Below are 21585 nucleotides of genomic sequence, written 5' to 3'. Positions count from 1 at the left end.
GAATTCTGTCAGCTGTGCCTCGTGCAGATCTTCCTTCCAGGCTGTACTTCTGTCAGCGGTGCCCTGTACAGATCTTCCTTCCAGGCAGGACTTCTGTCAGCTGTGCCTTGTGCATATCTTCCTTCCAGACAAGGGCTTCGTTCCTCAATGATCAGTTCAAAGGTCGACAGAGGTAGAACTGGTCCAGGTCATCTTCTTTATTGCAGTTCTACTGGTCAAGCCACAGACCTCGTGCTCTGAGAGGACGGGGAGTCTGTGTTTTCTGAGCTCCATGGAACATTAAGACAGTTCTACTGCAGCCAGCACACACTACAAGACTCCAAGAGTCAACACTACAAGTGCTGCTCCAAGGTTTAATTGTACCATTGTATCTGAACATCCCCTGGCAAATGCCAACTAGAGACTAAACAGCCAGCCTGCACCAGCAGAGTGCAGAAAGCTTTTCAAGCAACTCGAGGTAAATGGACTTTCACTATATGTCATAACTGAATATGTTAATACTTGGTAACATCAATCCCCTTTGGACAAGGGAGGAGGTGTGGAGCCGCGGCCAGGGCGACTGACGCTGGAATCTGGGGACCACGGTTCGATCCCCGGCTCCGGCGGCAGGTTAGCCCAGCACCATGTGACTCTGGGCAATAGCTCGCTTAATCTTCCCGACGGCCCCCAGCGCCTAGAGACCCTTACGGGTGATTGTGCGCTTTACAAATGTGGACTTTACTTTTTTTACTTTACAAGGTCCTCCATTTTGCTATAAGAATGTAACTCATCCTGCGCAGACTCAAACCCTTTAGTCCGTATTGCATGAAGCTCGGTGGTTCTCCCCTAAAAGAAGGCCCTCCACAAATTGCTGACATTTTCTTACACCCCCTGAAAAGCCGTGGCAACACACAGACCAACGACACCCCCTCGGGGATCACCCGTCCATCTGCCGGGATCAAGACTCAGATCTTTCAACCTTCTCTGTTACCGTCTTTGGAACGGCCCGTCTCTGGGATTCGTGGAAGCTCCACACTCAGTGAGCTCAGAGTTGCCTTGTAAAACCATCTCATGAGAGTGGGAGAAAAGAACAATAAGTGACACGCACCGCACAGAAGTGTAAATAACTCTACCATTATCATTCCATGAACCATTGTCCTACTGCTGATGTTTCGACATGGATGTTTTGCCATCTATCACAGCAGCTTCTTCGATTAAAATCTTACTGAACACTTTTGCATCATACCCATTTACCTATGTACTGTTTCTGACCCTACGACATCTCTGGCAGGCATGCTGGGCTGACTGTTGCTACATAAATAGGAAGTAGATTGCTACTGCAGGGAGAGTGCAGTGTCCTTGCAGTCAGATGCACTTAATTGGGATAAAAGGTACCATGTTTGTTAGAAAAGCTGCAACTATTAGAATAATAACATACCAAAAGCAGCGCACATAATGCAATAACAGACCAGGTACTAGAAAAACCTGACGCAAACAATGCAATAACACAGGCCAGGAACAAGGAAAATCTGATGTAAACAATGCAATAACATAGGCCAGGCGTTGGGAAAATCTGATGTAAACAATGTAATAACACAGGCCAGGCACTAGGTGAATCTGATGCAAACAATGCAATAACACATGCCAGGCGCAAGGAGAATCTGATGTAAACAATGCAATAACACAGGCCAGGAACAAGGAAAATCTGATGTAAACAATGCTATAACGCAGGTCAGACGTTGGGAGAATCTGAAGAAAACAATGTAATAACACAGGTCAGGCACTAGGTGAATCTGATGCAAACAATGCAATAACACTGGCCAGGCACTAGGTGAATCTGATGCAAACAATGCAATAACACAGTCCAGGCACAAGGAAAATCCGATGTAACGATGCAGTAATACAGGCCAGGCACAAGGAAAATCTGATGTAAACAGTGCAATAACACAGGCCAGGCACTAGGAGAATCTGACGCAAATAATGCAATAACAAAGGCCAGGCACTAGGAGGATCTGATGCAAACAATGCAATCACACAGGCCAGGCACGAGGAGAATCTGACGCAAACAATGCAATTAACACAGGCTGGGCACGAGGAGAATTTGATGTAAACAATGCAATAACACAGGCCAGGCGTTGGGAGAATCTGACGCAAACAATGCTAATAACACAGGTCAGGCACGAGGAGAATCTGTCGCAAACAATGCAATAACACAGGCCCGGCACTAGGAGAATCTCACACAAACAATGCAATAACATAGGCCAGGCACGAGAAGAATCTGATGCAAACAATGCATTAACACGGGTCAGGCACTAGGTGAATGTGATGCAAACAATGCAATAACACAGGCCAGGCTCGAGGAGAATCTGACGCAAACAATGCTAATAACACAGGTCAGGCACGAGGAGAATCTGACGCAAACAATGCAATTATATTGACGGTGCTATGTGCACACTATACTTTCAGTCAATAATCAAACAATCGTTTTAGTGCTGCTCCATTCGTTACACTTGGTCAGAGTGCCTTGAAAATATAGTAACAGATCTGGTTGGGAAAATTCCCGTCCTGATGAAAGTGCGCACTATTTTCAGGGAACTGTTGGTTCCTTATCCATGTCTTTGAAAAATAAAAACGTAGTTGTCTTTTTGATGATTTTATCAATTTCCTTCATTTATATCATTTATTTCATGGTTTGATTGTTCTTTCAATAGATTAAATCAGTTTCATGAATTATACCCAATGCATTTCGGGTCACTTATAGGACTCTTCCTCAGGGGTCTACAAAAATGAAAACGAAAAACTAATTAGTCCTAAACAACAAAATCACCATTAAATTTTAAACACATCCTGTTTATTTCAAGCAATAATCTCTCTTTTCAGATCAAATCCACATACATGTATTGTTTCAGTATCGTTCATCGAGTTAAATCAAAGAACAGATCAATACACCAGATTGGTCTTTCATGGTATCTCTAAGAAAATTATATGTGAAAAAATTATATACATGACTATACCCATTACTCACAGGATCTAATTTTACCCTGCTGACAAGTCATGCTCTAAAACAAATCAGGTTTACGCTAGAAATTACAAGACTTACTTGAGTTTCACGAAATTAAACTCTCTCGCACACGATGCACGTCGTTCTGTGCAAGCGGTAACAAACGCACTACTTTCTTGCGCTGTGTGAATAGCGTCCTGGATGTAGTGTTCTGGAGCCTCGTGAAATAGTCATGTGCTTAGTGATTTAAAGTAACCTGCACTATCGAGATGTAACCCGTTTTGTTGAAGTTGATAGAAAATTCTCAAATTGACATGATTATAATTGAAATCGATAGGTAGATTTAATCAGTAGGTAAATCATGTGTTAAAGTGAAAATAGAACAATGCTAGATAGTAATAGTATTATGAATTAGGGACAACTCTGCAGTAAGTTATCAAGTCAAAATCCTAAATAACAGTATGATCTGAAAAAACGTTCTGTGTGACAATATAAAAAACAAGATAATTCAATACGGTCATTCAACCCAAACGGCTGTAAAGTATTCAACTTTTTGATCCAAAGGAATTCAGCCTTTAGTAATTGTTTATGTGGGTCTGTACCCAGATCTTTTCTCACTGCTTCTAGTACAGTGTATCTTAATTGTGAAACATTGTGTCCAACTAAATGCCAATGCATAGCCACCGTTGATTTGACATTCTTCAGTCTTATATTACTTTTATGTTCCGTGATTCGAACCTTTATCTTCCTTTCGGTGATACCTACATATATCTTGCCACACGGGCACTTAATGGCATACACCACATTCTTCGAGTCACGAGTGCTAGTGTGTTTCAACTCAATTGTAAAACCTTTAGAGGGGTGAGTTAGTTGTTTCCCTCTGATGACATTGTTGCAATGCGTGCAATTACCACAAATTTGCATCCCTTTGAATTTCGTGGTAGTATTTTCAGTGGTTTTCTTAGATAACAACTCCTTTAGATTGCGGGATCTTTGAAAAGCAAAAATAACTTTATTTTTGTTGATGCATTCTAGATCAGTTTCGTTTTCAATCAGATGCCAGTGTTTTTTGATGATATTTTTTAACTTGTTTGCTTCAGTCGAATATTTCAAAACACACATATGTTGAAATGCTTCTCCACTTTTTCTTGTTGTCTTAAAAGAGTTGATCTTTCCATCATTTGTACTTTTTGTTTTGATTCGTTAATTAAAGTTTCAGGATAGCCTCTTTTTATGAACTTTTCAGCAAACTGATCAATGGTTTGATTGGCTTCCTCCTCTGTGTTAGTGATGCGTTTCAAACGTAAACATTGTGAAAAAGGTAATTGTCTTTTCAAAGCTAGTTGATGAAAGCTGTTAAAATGTAAACCACTATTTCGATCTGTAGGTTTTGTGTACACGTTGGTTTTGATGGTGTAATCCTTGATTTGTACTAGCACATCCAGGAAATTAATAAAATTTTTGTTGATGGTGTGTGTGAATTTGATGTGAGGGTACCAATCATTCAACTTCTGGATGTTTTCAATGAGCTGAGTTTCTTCTCCGTTAAAAATTAAGAAAATATCATCTATATATTGTTTAAATGATACTAGATGTTCGGTCCAGGTTGATTCTTGGAAAATATGCTCTTGCTCGAATTTTGACATAAACATCATCGCATATGTGGGGGCTCCAGCAAAGCTCATAGAAGTTCAATTGCATTGAGCGTAAAAAGTGTTTTCCTACTCAAAATAACTATGGTACAGAGCAAAATGCGTCAATTCTAACAAGAAAACTTTATTGGCTCCAGCACACTCGTTGTTCAGCAAAAACCACTCTATAGCTTCTATACCCTCGTTATGAGGGATTGAAGTATATAATGAAGTTACATCTATTGTGAATAGTAACCAGTTCATCATGTCTTTTTTTGGAAGAGTTTCCAAATGGTTCAAAAAAGATGTAGTATCTTTAATGTAGGTCTTCCAATCCTGTACCATCGGCTGTAAAAAATGATCTACATATTAACCCAATGATTCAGAAATAGACCCACATGCTGACACTATGGGTCTAAACGGCGGTGATGTTAAACATTTTTGTACCTTTGGGAGCATGTAAAATTGTGGACGTCTAGGATATTGGTTATCCAAAAATTGATATGTCTTTTGGCTGATCCATCCCATGTCTAAGGCTCTTTTTAGAATTTCTCTCAGAATCTTTTGAAAATCTTCAGTGGGGTCTTTTTCCAGTTTCATATATATTTCTTGATCTTGTACGTGTTGCAACACACTGTTGTGATAGAAATCAAAGTCCATTACAACTAGGGCGCCTCCCTTATCTGCCTTTTGAAAGGTGATATTAGAGTTCCTCGCCAAATTCTTAAGGATACTCCATTCCTTTTTGTGAAATTGGATTTCTTCGGTTTTCCAAAATTGATTTTATTGCAATCCGTTTTAACCAAGCGTTCAAAAATATCGATGGTTTTGTGGGAGGAAGGTGCGCAGAAAGTACTCTTTCTTTTGAATTCAACATACTCTAAGCTCATACTGTTTTCTTCTGAGATGGGTAAGATGCTGAAAAAGTATTTGAGTCTTAATGTACGTAGAAATTTGAAAATGGCAATTTCAGTTTCAGCAATATTGCTGCTGTATGTAGGACAAAATGATATTCCTTTGTTGAGAACTTTAATTTGGTCATGTGTAAGTTCTTGACTTGATATGTTGATAATTAAGTCATCATGACTGTGCTCCTCAATGATCTCTTTGCTTTTTCGGATTCTGTTGATTTGCCCCGACGGGTTTTTCTATGTTTGTTGCATTGTTCGCTGCCGGGCTTGTGGATAAAAAAGTCACCTTTCCTCCTTTTGTACCTTGTGTGCTGCTCCCTTTTGCAGATGTACTTGCTTCTTCATGCAGTGGTGGTCTGTTTTGGGCTACATCGGAATCTGAGACTACGCTTTCTTGTGATGAGCTTGTTTGTGTCTTCTGTTGCCATTTTCTTTGGCAATATACTTCCGCCCAAGTATAAACTTCTTCAAGTTTATAATCAATTGTATCTCTGCGATACTTTTTGATCTTCCTTTCATGTATCTCCCTTTCATATTTCTTTAGTTTTTTATTGATATCATCCAACATTTCTGGTAAATTCTCATGTTTAGTTAAATCTTTGTTGATGACTGTCAATTCTTCTTCCAGGTTTTTCAAAATATGAGATAGTTCCTCCACAATTAATAAAAATAAGATCCAAAGAGCACTTATTTAATATTTGGTACCACTTCTCTACGAATTTGTTGTTGTTACGGCACATGCCAGGCACTAGGAGAATCTCACACAAACAATGCAATAACACAGGCCAGGCACTAGGTGAATGTGATGCAAACAATGCAATAACACAGGCCAGGCTCCAGGAGAATATGATGCAAACAATGTAATAACACAGGTCAGGCACTAGGTGAATCTGATGGAAACAATGCAATAACACTGGCCAGGCACTAGGTGAATCTGACGCAAGCACTGCAATAACACAGGCCAGGCACAAGTAAAATCTGATGTAAACAATGCAATAACACAGGCCAGGCACAAGGAAAATCTGATGTAAACAATGCAATAACACAGGCCATGTGATGAAGGGTTAAAATCACGCTCTACCATCCGATCACCAAAAAGAGTATCTCTTATCTACCTTGGTAGTATAAAAGTGCTATATGGCCCCACCCAGGAGAATCTGAAAAATGCTCTTCATGATTTATTTCTACATGTATTGGGTGTTATTGTTTATTTTGCACTTCCACTTGTCATTAAGCAGTGCCGACAGCCTTTGACAGCACTTCTTCTGCGCGCACAAAAAGAGGAAGTGCCCTGTGCTATTTGCAGAACAGCTTCTGCTACAGTCCCTCATTTCCTGCCATGGCGCCCCACCCCTCCCTCTTCCACACACGCTACTGAACGCCTGCCTCGCACCCCCTCCTCCTCCTGACCACCTTTTTCTCTTGGGTTCTTCATCCCTCTATCCTACTCTCTCTCTGAATACCTCCCTCCCACTTCCACCTCCTCCACCCCCTCTCTACACTCTATCGGCACACTTGCCTCCCGACCACCTCTCCTCCTCCCATATCATTGCTTCTTTATTCTAGGATGCATCCTTTTTACCTGATCAGCATTTATTGCTCTTTCTGTATTTGCGTTTAAAACATATATTTTTTCACTGTTTTTGTTTCCTGTTCCGTGTTACTGTGTCGTGCTTTGTGTCATCAGTCTCATTGCTTCTGCTTTTTGAGAACATTGCTTGTGCTTTTGATAACATCTGCGCCACTGCCCTCCCCCCCCTCCCACCAATAGCTCCTTGTCCCCCACCCACCCCCCGGTGTCTGGGTTGAATACTTACCAATATTTCCTTATATTTTTGTACCCCCAGCCAGGTAACATAGCCTTCTCCTACTCCACTCCCTACTCTTGCATCGCGTTTTTCTTCCCTGCTATCCTCCTGTTTTTGTCTATCATTTGCTTGCGCAATTGATTGCCAAATAGAGGGGGGAGAATTTGTATTTTCTCCTACCCCTTGCTCTTTCTGCCCCCCTACACCAGTTATGCTCTGCCTCCCCCTATATCCGTGATGTCTAATGCCCCACCATGCCTTATCCATTGTAATGTCCAGTTTATTAACGGTATTCCTGAGGCTGTTTATAATACCACCACTGACCAAATCACTCCCCTTGATAACGAGTTCCGAGAAATACTGACAGCAGCCTCGGCGATTTTACGCATCAACTTTACTCAAAACACCCAAGTTCGCATCTCTGCGATTTCTCTGAACGACATATATAACGCCCTCCCAGATATATCTCTCACCCCGCCATCTCCAGACACTACCCGCCCTGACCTGCTGTACGCAGAAGAAGCCTCTAATTCCTCCACCCTATCTGCCCCCGCCTTTCTACCCCGTGAATACCTAGGTTACCCTAACCATCCTGCCAACTCACCCATCTTTATCACTGACAAAGACTCCTCAGTAGATTCCATACAGTCAGCTGCTCTATCTGAAGCAGCGTCCATCCCACCTCTGGAAGGTGAAGGTCCTGACTCCCCTACACCCTCAGTCTCCGACGCTAATTCTTTCCACTCACAGTCTGAGGACGATACAACACCTCTTCTAAGAGCACTATTGTCGGACTACTTGCAAGACCCCGCAGGGCCTGCATCCTTACCTAACCTTGACAACTTACCCCATTGTTCCAACTTCATGTAGGGGAATGAACGATAATACCCGTGACAATATCACAATATTTCTGATCAACAATAACGTTGTGGGCATTTCTGACGGCCGTCCGTCTTGCTTTATCCATTTGACACCCCTCACCAGCACGGTTCTTCTCACAATACTTCAAGCACTCAACATTGACTATAACCACACCAGACAGGTTACTCTATCTATCGCACCAGCATTTTCCTGCCCCCTTGAGCCAGCACCAAATACCTTCAAAAACAGACGCAAATAGTACACCCTCATTCAGGTGCACACCTCATTCTATCACAAGCGTAATGCAGGCGCTTCAGGCACTATTTGACAAAAGAATAGTAGGCGTATCATCGCTCAAAACACCAGAGTGGATACACATATATATCCGTCTATTATCCCCAGGCTTAGAAATCCCCACCACCTTTACTTCCTCTCGGCCCCGAAACCCTATACAGAGTAAAATTATCCTTGCCCTCGCCCGCCATAATCTTGAATTTCCTGACTTCTCAGCTACAGGTATATATCGGGGACCTGACGAATTGGACTTAAGGCTAATACTTACGCACATTGTTTTCTGGGAAGTAGGAGACGAACTCATAAAAGATCGATTCCCCAACCTCCCCGGTGTTTAGGGTGACAGTACATAGGTGAAGACACCCACCCTTCTGTACAGAACACACAGCATCGCCAATACGTTAGTGACCCCATGAACATGACCGAATTCTCCCAAATACTTTGTGATGAGATTTCAATGTTCTTTGAGGACAAAATTAATCTTATCTACAATAAAATCATGGCCTCTAGAGGTGCAGAAATCACGCCCCCCCCTTCCTACAGACCCACCCTCACAAAATAAAAACCCTCTACTGACTTTTCCACCAGTCAGTGACTTAGACCTGCCACCTCTCATCAGCCACATAAAATCTGGGTCCCCCAATGACCTCCTCCCTGCCAAAATGGTCGACCCTCTGATCTCCCTCCTAGGACCGTCCATTCAGTCAGTGATTAACATCTCATTGACAGAAGGGCAAGTCCCAAAGGAATGGAAAACAGCAGTGGTGAACCCAATAAGGAAAAAACCAGCCTCCCCTTGGACAGACCTTTCAAATCTTCGGCCTATCTCCCTCCTGCCGCACATCGCTAAGATGACTGAGAAGCACGTGAATACCCACTTATCAAATCATATCGAGGCAACGGAAGGCCTGGACCACTCACAATCTGGGTTCAGGCCTAACCACAGCACCGAATCGGCCCTCCTAGCAGTGACCAATAACATCAGGATGACACTGGACGGGGGAGGATCAATGATTCTGGTGCTGTTGGATCTATCCGCTGCCTTTGATACGGTATCACACGAAGTGCTTCTCAGTCGTCTGCAAGATGTGGGACTGGGGGGGGCAGCTCTGTCCTGGATGGAGAGTTTTCTCTCTGGCCGCTCTCAAGAAGTCAGGTTGGGCTCCCATAAATCCATCTCTAGGGAGCTCACCAGGGGAGTGCCACAGGGCTCATGCCTAAGCCCCACGTTATTTAATGTGTACGTGGCTCCCCTGGCTGACTTAGTGAGATCCTTTGGGTTAATCCCGGTGTCATACGCCGATGACACCCAACTTCTGTTCCCTTTCAAAACCTTCACACCTGCCTTAAAAAAATCTTTTGCAGATGGGATGAGGGCAGTATCAGAGTGGATGGCCAAGAACTACCTACAGTGTAACGTAGGAAAAACGGAAGTGCTGCTGTTCGGGGAGGCAGTGACACTGTGGTCCCCCGAATGGTGGCCCCTAGAACTTGGACCAGTTCCTAATCCTAAACAGACCGTGAAAAACTTGGGAGTGCTATTTGATCAAGCACTGACTTTTAAAGACCATGTTAACCAAGTTGCCGGCACATGTTTTAGGGCCATCGGACTGTTGAGAAGGGTGTTCCCATATCTACCTGATAGACACAGAAAAACCTTGGTCCAGGCATTAGTCATCAGCAGATTGGACTACTGCAATGGTCTCCTACTATCAACTAATGAAGATCAACTCAACAAATTGCAGATAGTCCAAAACACGGCGGCAAGGTTGGTCCTCAACGCTCCACCTAGGACTCCCTCCCGCCCTCTACTGGCTAAACTACATTGGCTTCCAGTGCGGCAACGCATTAAATTCAAAACTCTATGTACCATTCATAAATGCCTGACAGGTTCAGGGCACAAATACCTAACAAAGGCCTTCCTACCTTACACCCCAGGGCGCTCACTACGCTCCAGCAACCTCCAGCTACTGCAAGTGCCCAGAATTAAAAAATCCAGACAGGGAGGACGTGCCCTGGCCCACACTGGACCCGTTCTCTTGAGCACGCCACCACCTTCCTAAACACCAAATATTCCGGCACTAAATTACACAAAAGGAAAGCCACCCTGGACCTTTGGCGTATCTTTAAAGACAATACGCAAGAGCACACTGCTACCCTGCCCACTGCCCCTTCCGCGCCCCCACCATACCACGCCAATGGCATGTATCCCGCAATTGCATCTGCCGAAAATAAAGAACTAGACCTACAGTGTACGACTAATAATATGGCAACTGTTGGATACAGTCAACTCCCAAGTGACCTCTTTACCACATCCGAACACCCTCAACCTGTCGTTGAATGTAGTGCTGCCCCATCGGCACCACCCGGCAGCAGCAGTGGCCCACCTATACCGGTCACAGTGCCGGCACCCATACCCGTCACAGTGCCAGCCCCCACACCGTCACAGTGCCAGCCCCAGACATTCCCCCACCTGTAACACCTATCACTGGTCCTAGTCCAACACTGCACACCACGGTGCCAGGTTTACCAGGACAAATAAATGTGCAGTTTACGCTACGACTGAACCCCACTTCCATCGCAGTCCTGCCTGTTGAGGAGGAGGAGGAAGATTCCGACAATGTGTCCCTTGCACCATCAAACAACTCACGCACGTCATCTCACCACTCATCCGCCTCGCTTCGCCATGCACTCCCCCACTACCCTGATCTCAACGGCCTCCGTGATGCCAATGCTCCACAACTCCAGGAGCAGGAGGCCACCCCCCGAGACCACATGCCATTTTGCGGCACAAACGCATGTGTACCACTGATCACATTCTCCTCTGTCCAACCGCAGAATAGGGACAGGGAGTTACAGGGCCCTCCGGCACCGTATCTAGTCCACTATGACACATGGAGAACGGCCGCAGACTTCAATAAAGCTTAGAGTGCAGTCAAAATGGGGATACCCGAACAGACATGTTCATCAGAGAAATGCCACGCAACCCCGAACACGACGACATATCTCAGGTAATCCGACGTGCCTCATTAAAGTTAGAACAAATGAGTGACAGATTATCTGAGACCCTCAAGATTGCCCACTTTAAACCATCCAGTACCCAAACAATAATGAACACTTCACCACAACTTACTGTACAGACAAACCCTTTTGAAAATACAGGAGGGACTGGGGAACATGGCCATAGTAAACAGCAGACAGCCTACTTCCCATCCACACCTTTGCCAAGCGCAGGTCCCTTTCGGGACATGGGAGACAACGAAGAACTGATGGAAGTACTGTGCCACAGCGCCCATTCCCCTTGCCCTCAGACAACTGCACTAGACCACACCCATGCGACTACCACGACAGCACAGGTCCACTCCACACACCCAGAACCACCACCACGACATACTGCACCTGTGGTGGATCCGTTTGCCCCACCATCCGCCACAGCCATGGTAGACTCATCTAGCCAGCCACGCGCCCCAAATGCGACAAACCCATTCTACGAACATCAGGAATTCCCAAATTCAGGTGATACAGGGGGGAGAAGGAGGACTAGGACAACAGAGGTAGAAAGACTTACAGTGTTGGGAACACACGGACGCCCAGAGGACATCCACTATGATGTCACAGGCACCGCTTCCATGCGCAACACTCGAGCGAAAAAGGGTAATGGCATGTTCCTCGGCAGACCATGTGACCTGCGGGACGATGGCCTGACTTCCAACAAAATAGTGACACAAGGAGAGGATTCAGATTATGCTGTCAACCCCTTCACAGACGATCTGGCCGGATGGACAGAGTCTTTGGCCCCGCAGATGATCCCCTGGCCAAGAGAAGGGTCTTTCGAACCTCAGCACATATCCACAGCAGTAGAATGTATCCTGCAGGGTGTAGGGAATGAGGATTGGGATTATGCCTATATGCGAGCCAGTCTCAAATTTTGGCAGAAATATGCCAGGCAATATGACACCACAAGACCAAAGCATCAAGGTGCAGGAATTACCCGCCAGATGCCGCTTTTATACAAAAGGTCAAAGGACACCCCAATTTATAACTGCTGGTCTTACGCAGAGAAGGAAGCCATTAAAAAGAACCTCCCGCCCCTCGCGGAGGGCGCCAGCAAATGGATAGTGGCCCTAGAGAAAAATACTACAGGCACCACCCCAGGGATAGGCGATATGAAAAGTTTGCTTATCTCCCTCATGGGAGGGGAAGCAGAAGAAATTTTCACAAGTATCCGTAGAGGGTTAATAACTATGAACGACACCAAGTATGATGAAGAACCATTCGACAAAATAAGGGCAGCAGTCTGGACTAAATTGCGACTAAAATACCCTGACATTCCAGATATTGGGTCTCTCATGTCACTGACAATGCAAACAAATGAGGACCCGATTAACTTTATTTCCAGAATGAATGAAAAATGGCACCAGGAGTTAGGTGACTCCTGGAATACAACTGGAGGAAACAGCAGGCTTTTTTACCACATGGTCAAGAGAGGACTGCCAGAAGACGTGCAGGAAAAACTAGATGGGGTAGTAGCCACGGAGGCAAAACCATGGCCTGAGATCCAAGACCACATCATACATTTCTGCAAAAAGAAAATAGAACAGGAAAAAAGTAGACAGCTAGCTATTGAAAATGCAGCTGCAAAACTGGTACAGCAGAAGCTTAATAAGAAAAAAGATGCATTAGACAATGTCATGTTAGCTGCACCTGTCAGCCAAATGACGGCAGTCACCACCTTTCCACAGGCCGCTCAAACCGCACTCGCCACCAATACCCAGTCTACTCCTCAACAAGTGCAGCAGCCTGCCATACAATATGTACAGGCACAGACACAACAACAAACACAGCCAGCCGTAAAGTACGTGCAGACCTCACCCCAACAAGCAATACAGTATGTACAGGCCCAACCACAGCCTACAGTGCAGTACGTGCAACAACAGCCCCCTGTACAATACGTAGCTCCACCTGCTTACGGAATTGACCAATAACAGCACTACAACAATGACAGAAATAACACCTACCGAAACACAGGCATGCAGGGAAGGGGAAATGGAATGGGACAGCAAAGGGCCACACTACAGGCCGGGCCACACACCTGCGTTTATTGTCACAAACCGGGCCACATGCTAAGAGAATGTCGTACTAGACTTCGAGAGCAAGGCCAACAACCCATGGGCCCCATCCAACAAGCACCACAACAATTCCAACAACAACGACCCGATGTATTCACAACAGCCCAAGATATTGTATGCCTATGCTCAACCTGCCCCACCGCAAACTATGCAGCCCAAGCAGATGCAAGCCCCCCTGCTGCCGCACCAGCAAATATCCACATACCAAATGATGCCTCAAGCCCAAAACACCGCACCCCAAGGAGGAGTGGTGATTACCCCCAACAATACCCTCACACAAGGCACTATCCAACAATACCAAGCTGGAGGATACACTTGCTAGGACAGCCCACAGACAACTCTTGTGTGCCCAGTGCATCATGAGCGGTGAAGATGACCCCACCATCCTGGTCACGATAAATAACAAAACATATAGCTTCCTCATTGACACAGTCGCCATGTACTCCTGCATTACAGGCGGACATCTGCCTATTTCTGATCAAGTAGCGGACACACAGGGATTCTCTGGGGCAATAGCAAGGGTCCCCTTCACCAAGCCAGTACCCCTACAAATAGGAGACCGGATGCTGGAGCAACCACTGCTGTGCTCGCCACATTCTCCAGTTAACCTATTAGGGAGAGACCTCATGGCAACATTGAACATGACCATTCACTTCCATGAGAATGGAACAATGGTTTGTTCCATACCAGGCACACCCCTAGCAAGGATGTTGGCACTCACTATTGACTCTTCCTTGAAGGATCAAATAAGAGCTCGCCCCGTGGATGAGCAAGCGTTCTCCACTGTGGTACATATCATTGTAGCCAACACACCAGAACTGCACGATCGCACTGTCCAGCTCCCAAAAGAGCTCCTCTTCCGTCCACACTCTCAGAACTCCCAGACATCAGACAGAAACATGATCTTAGGCATACACGCTCTTCACATTACACCTACATACGGGGCGTTCTTAGCAGGAGACGACTATATGTGCTCCTGGGCCTGTGTAATCTTCATCAAGCCTGAACACCAAGTGAGGGACATTTCAGATGAACAGCTCTTTGGTGATCCTGATGAATATCCCATCACAGAGATCGTCTATGAGTATGAGGTACCCCTCTCGGTGACAAAGAGAACACCCACTACCCCACAACAATATGATTCAGTGCGCGAAGTGGACTTGGCTCAAGTCCCGCCGCATCTGTGGACCGCTGGACCCAATGATGTAGGCCTTATTTGCTCTGCCACCCCATTTAAAATAACCTTGAAGCCAGGCGCAATTCTACCCAGAATTAAACAGTACCCACTCTCTAAGGAAGCAGAGGAGGGCATTGCCCCTACCATACAGGCCTTGCTGGATCAGGGAGTCATATACCCCTGTGTATCGCCTTGTAACACCTGCCTTTTTCCGGTTCGAAAAGGTAAGACCAATCAATGGCGTTTAGTACATGACTTGCGTTCGATAAATAACATAGTGATACCAGAGTTTCCCATCGTTCCAGACCCTTCTGTCATCCTCACGAATGTTCCCCCGAATGCACAATACTTTTCCGTGATTGACCTGAAAAATGCGTTTTTCAGCGTCCCCCTTCACCCAGTCAGCCAGTACCTATTGGCTTTCTCGTTCAAAGGGGTGCAAATGACATACAGAAGATTGGCTCAGGGGTACTGTGAGTCCCCTAGCGTCTTTAACGAAGTTGTCAAAGAAAACGTATCAAATTTCCAATGTGACAGCACTCTGCTGCAATATGTCGACGACATTTTGCTCTGCAGCACCACAGAACAGCAGTGCAGAACAGACACCATCTCTCTGCTTACCACCTTAGCTCACAGAGGCTATAAAGTGGACAAAAATAAACTTCAGTACTGCCAAACAGAGGTACACTACTTAGGCCAGGTACTATCAGCATCAGGGAGACGAGTAACACCAGGCAGAGTTGAAGCCATAAGAAACACCCCAGAGCCCCAAACTGGGACGGAAATGGAAAAATTCCTTGGATTCATTAATTATATCCATCAATGGGTTTTTGACTTCTCCACGATAACTGCCCCCTTGCTGAAGGCAGTCAAAGCAGCCAAGGACAAACGCAACAAAATAGACTCGACACCTGAAATGACAGCATCCTTTAAGCAGCTCAAAGATGAAATAACAAACGCACCAGTGTTAGGCACACCTGACTACACAACATAATTTTACCTGTTCACCCACTGCAATGGTCAGGTCATGACTGCTGTCCTTACTCAGAAATACCCCATGGGCCATAGCCTATTGCCTACTTCAGCGGCATGCTAGATTCAGTCATGAAAGGCCATTACCCTTGCGAACAAGCTCTTGCTGCTGCAGCCTTTGCTGTAGATAAAAGCACCCCCATTGTCATGGGATCCTTGCTAACAATGTACACAGAGCATGCTGTCTTTGCTATAATTCAGAAAGCCAAGATAACATTAACTACACAAAGAGTGTCAGGTTACGAAGTCATACTGTCATTACCCTCTCTGAAAGTTGTCAAATGTCACACGGTAAATCCTGCCACATTCTTTGCCCATCCCATTGCAGTCTCAGATGACGACACCCATGACTGTGCCACATACTCTCCAGATGAGTCAGGAGCTGCAAAAGTGGACCCCCTGCCAGACAGCACTATATACTTGGTTGATGGTTCCTCTACCATTGACCAGGAGACAGGGATTAGGTACACAGGAGCTGCAGTAGTCTGGACCCAACAGCATGACTCCTCTGATTCCCTAGACATTGTACAGCAAATTACATCGCCTCCACACTACTCAGCCCAAGCTGCCGAATTAGTGGCACTAATTTCCGCTTTGTACCACGGGACTGATGACCACATCACAGTGTACTCAGACTCTGCTTATGTCACCACAACAACACACTCAAGCATCCTGCGCTGGAAGAGGCGCGGCTTTCTCAAATCAGATGGAACACCTGTGTGCCACAAACAATTGCTGGAACACTTAAGTGAGGCCCTTACACTTCCAACTGAGGTAGCGGTTTTCAAATGTGCGGCGCATACTAATGGACAGGACTTTGTCTCCAGAGGTAACGCTCTGGCAGATTGGGCAGCCAAAGCGGCAGCCAGACCCCCCGTGCCTTTCATTACACCTGAGGACTTTCTCTCAAGAGATAACGCTCTGGCAGATTGGGCAGACAGAGCGGCAGTCGCACCCCCCCTACCTTTGATCACGCCAGATCCCCGGAGCACCCCAATTTTACTCGCCCAAGGTGTAACTCCAGCAGACCAGATAAACACGAATGAAGATAGTGTAGCACCAGCACAGCACGCAGACAACAAGTACACTCTTGACACAAATGCTTTCAGCCCAATGGATAACACACAGCAATACGATTCCATTGCCCAACTGCATCTCAGAGAAATACAAGAAAGTGCACCAGATCAAGAGAAAGAGCTATGGAAGAAGAGGGGAGTACAGCAGGACCCTGCTGATTTCATTTACAGGCAAACAATGTCTGGGAAGCCTGTCATGCCACAAGCTTTACTGCAGGTGGCACTGGACCAACTCCACCTTCCCGCACATGTCTCCCGAGATAACATGTCCAAAACGCTGCAAGCAGACTGGTTCATTCCCAATGCCCACGAACTAATACAACGCTTTGTTATTTTGTTATTTGTTATTTGCCAACAGTATTCACCAAACCCAACACTCAAAACAGTCACTTCCACCATCCCCAAACCATCTGGCCCCTTCAAAGAACTCCACCTTGACTATGTCGACATGATTGATCAGTGCCAAAATTACCGATATCTCATTGTGGTGGTATGCCAATTCTCACGCTGGATCGAAGCTGGACCTTGCGTCCACTGCGATGCCAAAGCAGCAGCCACATTCCTACTCCGTGACGTCATTTCCTGCTTTGGAATTCCGGACGCCATTAGGACAGACAACGGAAGTCATTTTTCAAATGCCATCTTCTCCTCTCTGACCACAATGCTAAGCATCAGACACAAACTAACATCTGCCTACCACCCCCAAAGCAATGGCATTTGTGAGCGCCTCAACGGCTTGCTCAAAAATAAAATAAGCAAAATTAGCGCTACCATCGGTAAAAAATGGCTCTATTGCCTCCCACTTGCCCACTACTCACTAAGAAACTCCCCAAGCTTGGATCACCACCTCACGCCCCACCAACTTGTCACCGGACGATCTATAAATGTAACCGTACCCTCCACCAGGCCCAAAACAGAGAGCCAATCATCCTCTGAAATTATTAAAGCTGAGCTTTAAGACAGCATTCAAAGAAAGACTGGACAACAACACCCACAACAGCAAGGAGCTCTTCAGCATCGTCAAAGAGCTCTCACATCCCAGCGCCTGCAACACCGACATCACTCCCTCGCAAGACCTCTGCGACTCTCTCGCCTCGTTCTTCCACCGCAAGATCGCCGACATTCACAACAGCTTCGGCGCACAGACCATGCACCCAACCACCGAACCAGCGCCCCCAACCACCACCCTCTGCAACTGGACCCCTGTCAGCACTGAAGACACCACCCACATGATGAACACCATCCACTCCGGCTCCCCCACCGAACCCTGCCCACACCACATCTTCAACAAAGCAGACTCCATCATCGCACCCCAACTCCGGAACATCATCAACAGCTCCTTCGCATCCGCCACCTTCCCGGAGAGCTGGAAACATGCCGAGCTGAGCGCCCTCCTCAAGAAACCCACCGCGGACCCCACGGACCTGAAGAACTTCCACCCCATCTGGCTCCTCCCCTTTCCAGCCAAAGTCATCGAGAAGACCGTCAACAGACAACTCTCCACCTTCCTCGAGACCAACGGATCCCTCGACCATTCACAGTCCGGCTTCCGAGCAAACCACAGCACCGAGACCGCCCTCATCACAGCCACTGACGACATCAGGTCCCTGCTCGACAACGGAGAAACGGCTGCCCTCATCCTCCTGGACCTCTCAGCTGCTTTCGACACCGTCTGCCACCGCACCCTGATACAGCGCCTCAGCAACACCTGAATCCAAGGAGCGGCCCTGTAGTGGATCATCTCATTCCTCGCCGGAAGAACACAGAGAGTCCGCCTCCCCCGTTCCGATCCACGGCCACCGCAGTCATCTGTGGCGTCCCGCAAGGATCCTCACTCAGCCCCACCCTCTTCAACATCTACATGAGCCCTCTCACAGCCATCACCCGCCAACACAACCTCAACATCATCTCCTATGCCGACGATACCCAGCTGATCCTCTCCCTCACCAACGACCCCACCACCGCCAAAGTCAACCTCCAGGAAGGAATGAGAGACATCGCAGAATGGATGAAGATCAGCCGTCCGAAACTGAACTCAGACAAGATGGATGTCCTCATCCTCGGACCATCTCCCTCCATGTGGGACGACTCCTGGTGGCACCCTGCCCTGGGCAACGCACCCATACCAACAGACCACGCACGCAACCTGGGCTTCATCCTGGACTCCTCCCTCACGATGACCAAGCAAGTGAACGCAGTCTCATCATCCTGCTTCAACATCCTGCTTCAACACCCTGCGCATGCTCCGAAAGATCTTCCGATGGATCCCCACAGAAACCAGGAAGACGGTCACCCAGCCCCTCGTCACCAGCCGTCTGGACTACGGGAACACCCTCTATGCTGGAACCACAGCCAAACTCCAGAAAAGACTCCAGTACATTCAGAACGCCTCAGCACAACTCATCCTGGACATCCCTTGCCGCAGCCACATCTCTGCCCACCTGAAAGACCTGCACTGGTTCCTCGTCAACAAGAGGATCACGTTCAGACTCCTCACCCACGCACACAAGGCTCTCCACGACATGGGCCCGAAGTACCTCAACAGCCGCCTCACTTTCTACATACCCACCCGCCAGCTCCGATCCGCCAGCCTCGCCCGCGCCTCCGTCCCACGAATTCGGAAATCCACAGTCGGAGGAAGATCCTTCTCCTACCTGGCAGCCAAGACTTGGAACTCCCTCCCCACTCACCTACGGCTGACCCGGGATCACCTCTCCTTCAGGAAACAACTCAAGACCTGGCTGTTCGAGCAGTAGCCACCCCCCCCCCCCCTCAGCGCCTTGAGACCCTTACGGGTGAGTAGCGAGCCATAAAAATTATTGTGATTGATTGATTGATTGAGCTCTATGATTTTTTGTGCACACTAACCCGCGCTACGCAGTTCCTTTCTGCCCAGGTGTCCAAAAGGAAGGAGAAGAGCTCCATCGATCCAGAACTTCCACCTATTCGTCCTGGGACTCTGATCTTCGTCCGGAGGCACGTCAGGCACTGGAAGGACCCCAAGTTTGACGGACCCGTTGCAGTGACTGATTCCTCTCCAACTGCCGTCCGGATAGCCGAGAGGAAGGCATGGATCCATCGGAAGGACGTCCGCCTCAATCCTACGCCTCCACATCAACAAACAATGGACTGAGAGAGGAAAGTGGCATGCCCATGGTCCCCCTGAATGAAGACAGCGGTTTCCCGTCCACTGCCGAAGAAGAAGAAGAAGACACCCCCGAGCTGTTCCGTGAATACAGCAGCCGTGATGCAAAGGTAATGGCTCTGTCTCTGTTGGGCGTAACACAGACTGTAACACAACTATCTTCAATTTCGACATGCAGTTTGGCACCTCCGCATTAATGGACTACTACTGGGCTTGTGGAGAACGCCTATATCTCCACCTACCTCCTCAGTGGCTCGGACTGTGCTCTTTGGTGACTCTGCATGAAGTACATCTGGTTGTGCCGGCATCAAATGCCTCCCACATACTGTCACACCCTATGTCAGGCGACGTGACATTCCTTCACCGCCACCGGTGAACAGCGACGTACTTCGCAGCAGAAGCCCTTGGTAAAGTTCCAGAAGAATTCCGCCTCTTCAACGAGGCACAACTTTTTTTCGGAGGGGTAGTTCCAATATTCCAAACGAATGCAAATGCCCGTTGGCTGGAAGTAACTCGCTATGAGGTCATTAAAGCCATTAACAGCACCAGAGACAGACTAAATACAATCAGGGAACAACTGCGCCCCTTAAGACTAATGGTTTTGGAACATCGCCTTCCTCGACATGCTGACTGCCAAAGATGGTGGGTTGTGTCATCAAATCGGAAAATCCTGCTGCACTTTCATACCAGGAAACGATGAGGATAACGGATCAATAGCGAGGGCCATTGAGGAGTTGACAAAATTGGGAAAAGAAATGACCGATGAAGGAGGTGCCCCTGCGGACATTACTCCAACGGACTGGTTCGATTTTGACTGGATGCCTTCATGGCTAACAGCAATTTTTAAATTAATGATACCCATAGTTGGGATTATGATAATTCTGTGTTGCGCCTTTCAGATTGTGAGTCACTGTATTAAAAGCTTAAGTACCAAAGCTGTAGTGATGAATTATACGAGCACAGGGATCTACCAGGTAGCGAAGTATGAAGACATGGATCGGGCTCCTGGGGATGGGACTGGAATGCAATTAGAAATGAGCAAATTAGCAGCACCTGGCACTCACTATAGCATACCCACAGCTCCCTCACTTCCCCCAAGTAGGGACATCCTGAGCAAGACCCCGGCAGCAGCCCAATACGAACGCCTGCTTAATGAATCAGGTGCAGAATATGCCGAAATACTTGTTAGGCCAGATGGAAAAAGAGCCAAGAAACAAGAGCAATTCCAAGGCAGCTTTAAGTGTTATGTTAACGACATGCCCTGGGTACCCCCACTGGCTAAAGGGTCACCGAGATACTCAGTTAAGAGTGTGTTCATAAATGAACAAGAGGGGGGAGATGATGAAGGGTTAAAATCACGCTCTACCATCTGATCACCAAAAAGAGCATCTATTATCTACCTTGGTAGTATAAAAGTGCTATATGGCCCCACCCAGGAGAATCTGAAAAATGCTTTAAAACCCTCACCATTTGCTATGTATGATCAGCAAATTAAATTCCACAAATCCCCTGAATTCTGGGGTTATAGACCCAAGGCAAAG

The sequence above is a fragment of the Lissotriton helveticus genome, assembly GCF_964261635.1.
Source record: "Lissotriton helveticus chromosome 1_1 unlocalized genomic scaffold, aLisHel1.1 SUPER_1_unloc_57, whole genome shotgun sequence".
Taxonomy (NCBI): Eukaryota; Metazoa; Chordata; class Amphibia; order Caudata; family Salamandridae; genus Lissotriton; species Lissotriton helveticus.
This window is presented reverse-complemented; position numbering follows the sequence as displayed.